This window comes from Triticum dicoccoides, chromosome 1B (genome assembly GCF_002162155.2).
Source record: "Triticum dicoccoides isolate Atlit2015 ecotype Zavitan chromosome 1B, WEW_v2.0, whole genome shotgun sequence".
NCBI classification, from domain to species: Eukaryota; Viridiplantae; Streptophyta; class Magnoliopsida; order Poales; family Poaceae; genus Triticum; species Triticum dicoccoides.
In genome coordinates, this window is record NC_041381.1 from 296,008,917 (window position 1) to 296,015,496 (window position 6,580).

The following is a 6,580-nucleotide window of genomic DNA, read 5'->3' on the forward strand; positions in this document are numbered from 1 at the left end:
TGTCCGTATTTTTGTAAAATCGAAACTGCTCTTAAACCATAAGGAATTAGTGGAAGTGTTCTGCATGAAAAAGTTGCGCCTCGTCGATATCTTTCCAACGGCATATCGTTTGAATCATTCCGACCGGCGGTTTATAAAAAAATCGCGAAAAACGGCTGCTGCCACTCATCGTCCGCCGCACGATTTTCAAAATTAACTTAAAACCGTAAGGAATCTCAAAACTATTTCAACATATGAAAGTTGTGCCTCGTCCATAGCTTTTCAACGGCGTATCACACGCCTTGTTTCGACAAACGGTTCAAAAACTGCAACGAAAACAGTACCAAAAATTTTTAAAAACTTGAAAAACAGAATTCCGCGATTTAGTAAATTTGAAACTGCTCTTAAACCGTAACGAATTAAAGAAAGATTTATCTATGGAAAAGATGCGCCTCGATGATATCTATCCAACGGCGTATCATTTGCTTCATCCCGACAAGCGGTTTAGAAAAAAATGTGAAAAAACGCTCGCTGCCACTCGTCATCCGCCGCACCATTTTCAAAACTGCTCTTAAACTGTGTGGAATCTCGAAAAGTGTTCAACATGTTGAAGTTGCACCTAATCCATAGCTTTTCAACGGTATATTACATGCCTCATTCCGATGAACGGTTAAAAAATTAGAGCGAAAACAGTACCGAAAAAATAACGCGTGCAGTTTTTTCCGACGAGAAATTCACTCGTGTGAGTACTGCAGCACACTTGGTTCAAAGAATGACGTGCACTTGCATTCAGCGTGCAGTGCGGAAGTGGTGTGCAAAATAGTTATTCTGCTAATATAAGCAGAATATATATCAGGATCTTTCCAACACGAGGTGCTTGCCAAAGGATAAAATGAAAAAGCAAAAGGTGAAGATCACCTTGACTCTTGCATAAAAGTAAAAGATAGGCCCTTCGCAGAGGGAAGCAGGGATTTGCAGAGGTGCTAGAGCTCAGTTTTAGAATAGAGACAAATAATTTTGAGAGGTATGATCTCATTGTCAACACAACAACCAAGAGTTCCCAATATCTTCCATACTACATACATTATAGGCGGTTTCCCAAACAGAATGGTAAAGTTTTTACTCCCCCTCCACCAACAATCACACTCCACGGCCATCCGAAACAATGGGGTACCGTCCATACCAACAACAGTCCTGGGGGAGTTCCGTTTTAATTATTTTTGATTTGATTTTGATCTTTTGATCATAGGACTGGGCATCCCGGTTACCAGCCATTTTTCTCGTGAATGATGAGCGGAGTCCACTCATCTTGAGAATAACCCACCTATCATGGAAGATACTAACAGCCCCTAGTCGCTACATGAGTGATTCGGGCATACAAAACAGATTATTATTTGAAGGTTTAGAGTTTGGCACATGCAAATTTACTTGGAACGGAAGGTAAATACCGCATATAGGTAGGTATGATGGACACTCATGGCAAAAACTGGGTTTAAGGATATTTGGAAGCACAAGTAGTATCTCTACTAGGTGCAAGGAATTTTGGCTAGCATGAGGGTGAAGGGCAAGCTCAACATGTTTGAATGATCCATGACAATATACTTTAACTGAGATGTGAGAAAACATAACCCATTACGTTGTCTTCCTTGTCCAACATCAACTCTTTAGCATGTCATACGTAATGAGTGCTCACAATTATAAAAGATGTCTAGGATAGTATATTTATATGTGAAATCTCTCTTCCTTCAATATTCTTTCATGAATTGTTCAAATGACCAATACAATGCTTGCTAACCTTCAATAAATTTACCACCTCTACTTCTTAGATGTGAAGTCATTACTGCCCATGGGATAAGCAAATGAGACATATATAATTTCAGATTTATGACAATCAACTCATTCAACCATTTACTCATAGGATATAAGTGAAGCACACGAGTAAATGACAAACTACTCCAAAAAAATATAAGTGAAGATCAATGAGTAGCTAAATAATTATGTAACTATGTGAAGACTCTCTCTCATTTAAAAAAAATTCAGATATTGGTATTTTATTCAAACAGCAAGCAAAACAAAATAAAATGACATTGCAAGGATAGCACAATTCATGTGAAGAAGCAAAAACTTAGGTTCAACCGATACTAACCGATAGTTGTTGAAGAAGAAAGGTGGGATGCCTACCGGGGCATCCCCAAGCTTAGATGCGTGAGACTTCTTGATATATTATCTTGGGGTGCCTTGGGCATCCCCAAGCTTGAACTTTTGTGTCTCCTTAATTCCTTTTATACCTCGGTTTCCTAAATCTCAAAAGCTTCATCCATAACAAACTCAACAAGAACTCGTGAGATAAGTTAGTATAAATCAATGCAAAAAACCTTATCATTCTCTACTGTAACAAATCACTAAAATTATTATTCAACATTGCATACTAAATGTCTCTGCATATTTAATACTCCTATCCTCAAATATAATCACTAAGCAAGCAAACATATGCAAACAATGCAAACATAACAGCAATCTACCAAAACAGTATAGTCTGTAAAGAATGCAAGATTCATCATACTTACCTAACTCCAAAAATCATGATAAAAATACCTCACTGTAGAAGATTTATCATAGCTCAATATGCAAAAAGTTTCAACATTATACCATTCTCTTAATTTTCTAGGGAATTTTTGCAACAGCGGTAAACTTTCTATTTTCAAACAGCAACATGTATACTAGCAAAATAAGCATGGTAAAGGCTATCCTTGACATTTTTATTGAAAATATAGATGCAAAACATTATTCTAAATAACAGCAAGCAAATACTAACAAAATAAAATGACACTCCAAGCAAAACACATATCACGTGGTGAATAAAAATATAGCTCCAAGTAAAGTTACTGATAGACGAAGACGAAAGAGGGGATGCCATTCGGGGCATCCCCAAGCTTAGGCTCTTGGTTGTCCTTGAATATTACCTTGGGGTGCCTTGGGCATCCCCAATCTTAGGCTCTTGCCACTCCTTATTCCATAGTCCATCGAATCTTTACCCAAAACTTGAAAACTTCACAACACAAAACTCAACAGAAAACTCGTAAGCTCCGTTAGTATAAGAAAATAAAACCACCACTTAGGTACTATAATGAACTCATTCTAAATTCATTATGGTGTAATATCTACTGTATTAAAACTTCTCTATGGTTCATACCCTCCGATACTACTCATAGATTCATTAAAATAAGCAAACAACACATAGAAAATAGAATCTGTCAAAAACAGAACAGTCTGTAGTAATCTGTATCAAACGTATACTTCTGGAAATCCAAAAATCCTACCAAATTAGGAAGTCCTAAGACATTTGTGTACCAATCCAGAGCAAAACGAATCAGATCATAAGCACGTTTATGTGAATTATCAAAACTAATTTACTGGGTGCAAAAGTTTCTGATTTTCAGCGGGATCAACACAACTATCACCGTAAGCTATCCCAAAGGTCTTACTTGGCACTTTATTGAAACAAAAGCTATAAAACATGATTACTACAGTAGCATAATAATGTGAACACACAGAAACAGTAAGGGTAAATATTGAGTTGTCTCCCAACAAGCGCTTTTCTTTAATGCCTTTCTAGCTAGGCATGATGATGACAATGATGCTCACATAAAAGATAAGGATTGAAACATAACTAGAGCATCATGAAGCATATGACTAGCACATTTAAGCCTAACCCACTTCGTATGCATAGGGATTTTGTGAGCAAACAACTTAGGGGAACAATAATCAACTAGCATAGGAAGGTAAAACAAGCATAGCTTCAAGATTTTCAACACATAGAGAGGAAACTTGATATTATTGCAATTCTTACAAGCATATGTTCCTCCCTCATAATAATTTTCAGTAGCTTCATGAATGAATTCAACAATATAACCAGCACCTAAAGCATTCTTTTCATGATCTACTTGCATAGGATTTTCCACATAAGCAAAATTCTTCTTATTCGGAATAGTGGGAGTATCATAAGAGACTTGAATACTATAAATTGTTTCCACATTAAAAGAGTAATATTCAGAAAAAGGGTAATCATAATCATGACAAGTTTTATAAATATAATCATCCCTACTTTTTATAGCATAAGTTTCATCACAATAATCATCATAAGTAGCAACTTTGTTCTCATCATAATCGATTGAAACCTCTTCCAAGATAGTGGAATCATCACTAAATAAAGTTGACACTCTTCCAAATCCACTTGCATATTCATCACAACAAGATTCAACATCCTCCAAAATAGTTGGATCACTACTTCCTAAAGTTGACACTCTTTCAAACCCACTTTCATCAATATAATCATCATAGGTAAGAGGCATGCTATCATCATAACAACTTTGCATATCAAAACTTGGGATGCTAAAAATATTATGTTGATTAAACGTAGCATCCCCAAGCTTGGGACAAACATTAATTTCAGCAAATACATTCTCAAATATGTCATCCTCATCAAACATAGCTTCCCCAAGCTTGGGCCTTTTCATATCATAAGCATAATCACTTTCATCATTGTTGCTCCTTCTTTTCTTTTTCTTCTTCACATTATGTGTGGGTTCAACCTTCTTCTTTGAGCTCCTTATTGATGAGATTGGTTGAATAGAAAGCTCCTCCTCGTTACCTGATTCATCATAAGAAATAATAGGAGGATATTGGGAAGTCTCTTCCCTTTCATTAGTATTCTCTTCATCTTCTATTTGCTTTCTTTTCTTTATGTAATTGGCAATATAAGGATTTTCAATGCAACTCACCGCACAAAACATATAAATATTCTCTAGATCAAAATCAAAGAGTTTCTCAAGGACAAATTCTGGAAGATTCTTAGTTAAACATTTCATTTCTTCGTAACCCATAAGCAAACTAAGTTCATTATAATGTGCAAGGGAAATCAAATCATCACAATTTTTGGACACGATTCGATCATGAAACAATTTGCATCGGAGATGTAAATGACCACTTTCATTGCAAAGTTCACAAGTACGGCAAAGGAAATGTAATTCTTCAGCACTCACCCTTAGCCATTCTTGCAAAAATTTAGTTTCTACATGCTTATGCCTCTCGCAATATCTATCTTCTCTATTTGGTGTATCTATGCAAACCCAATGCTCTCCACAAAAATCTACATGCTTATAAGAGACAATTTCATCATAACTAGTGCAATCATCATTAGTACTATGGATATTCAAGGAGTTCATACTAACAACATTGCAATCATGCTCATCATTCAAAGATTTAGTACCAAGCATTTCAATGCATTCTTCTTCTAACAATTGAGCACAATTTTATTTTTCATCATACTCACGAAAGATATTAAAAAGATGAAGCGTATGAGACAAACTCAAGTCCATTTTTTTGTAGTTTTCTTTTATAGACTAAACTAGTGATATAACAAGAAACTAAAAGACTTGATTGCAAGATCTAAAGATATACCTTGAAGCACTCACCTCCCCGGCAACAGCGCCAGAAAAGAGCTTGATGTCTACTACACAACCTTCTTCTTGTAGACGTTGTTGGGCCTCCAAGTGCAGAGGTTTGTAGGACAATAGCAAATTTCCCTCAAGTGGATGACCTACGGTTTATCAATCCATGGGAGGCGTAGGATGAAGATGATCTCTCTCAAACAACCCTGCAACCAAATAACAAAGAGTCTCTTGTGTCCCCAACACACCCAATACAATGGTAAATTGTATAGGTGCACTAGTTCGGCGAAGAGATGGTGATACAAGTGCAATATGGATGGTAGATATAAGTTTTTGTAATTTGAAAATATAAAAACAGCAAGGTAATTAATGATAAAAGTGAGTGTAAATAGTATTGCAATGGTAGGAAACAAGGCCTAGGGTTCATACTTTCACTAGTGCAAGTTCTCTCAACAATAATAACATAACTGGATCATATAACTATCCCTCAACATGCAATTAAGAGTCACTCCAAAGCCACTAATAGCGGAGAACAAACGAAGAGATTATGGTAGGGTACGAAACCACCTCAAAGTTATCCTTTCTGTTCTATCTATTCAGGAGTCCGTAGTAAAATAACATGAAGCTATTCTTTCCGTTCAATCTATCATAGAGTTCATACTAGAATAACACCTTAAGACACAAATCAACCAAAACCCTAATGTCACCTAGATACTCCATTGTCACCTCAAGTATCCGTGGGCATGATTATACGATATGCATCACACAATATTAGATTCATCTATTCAACCAACACAAAGTACTTCAAAGAGTGCCCCAAAGTTTCTACCGGAGAGTCAAGACGAAAACGTGTGCCAACCCCTATGCATAGGTTCATGGGAGGAACCCGCAAGTTGATCACCAAAACATATATCAAGTATATCACGTGAATATCCCATTGTCACCACGGATAAGCACGACAAGACATACATCAAGTGTTCTCAAATCCTTAAAGTCTCAATCCGACAAGACAACTTCAAAGGGTAAACGCAATTCATCACAAGAGAGTAGAGGGGGATAAACATCATAAGATCCAACTATAATAGCCAAGCTCGCGATACATCAAGATCGTGCCATAGAGAGAACACCAGAGAGAGAGAGAGAGAGAGAGA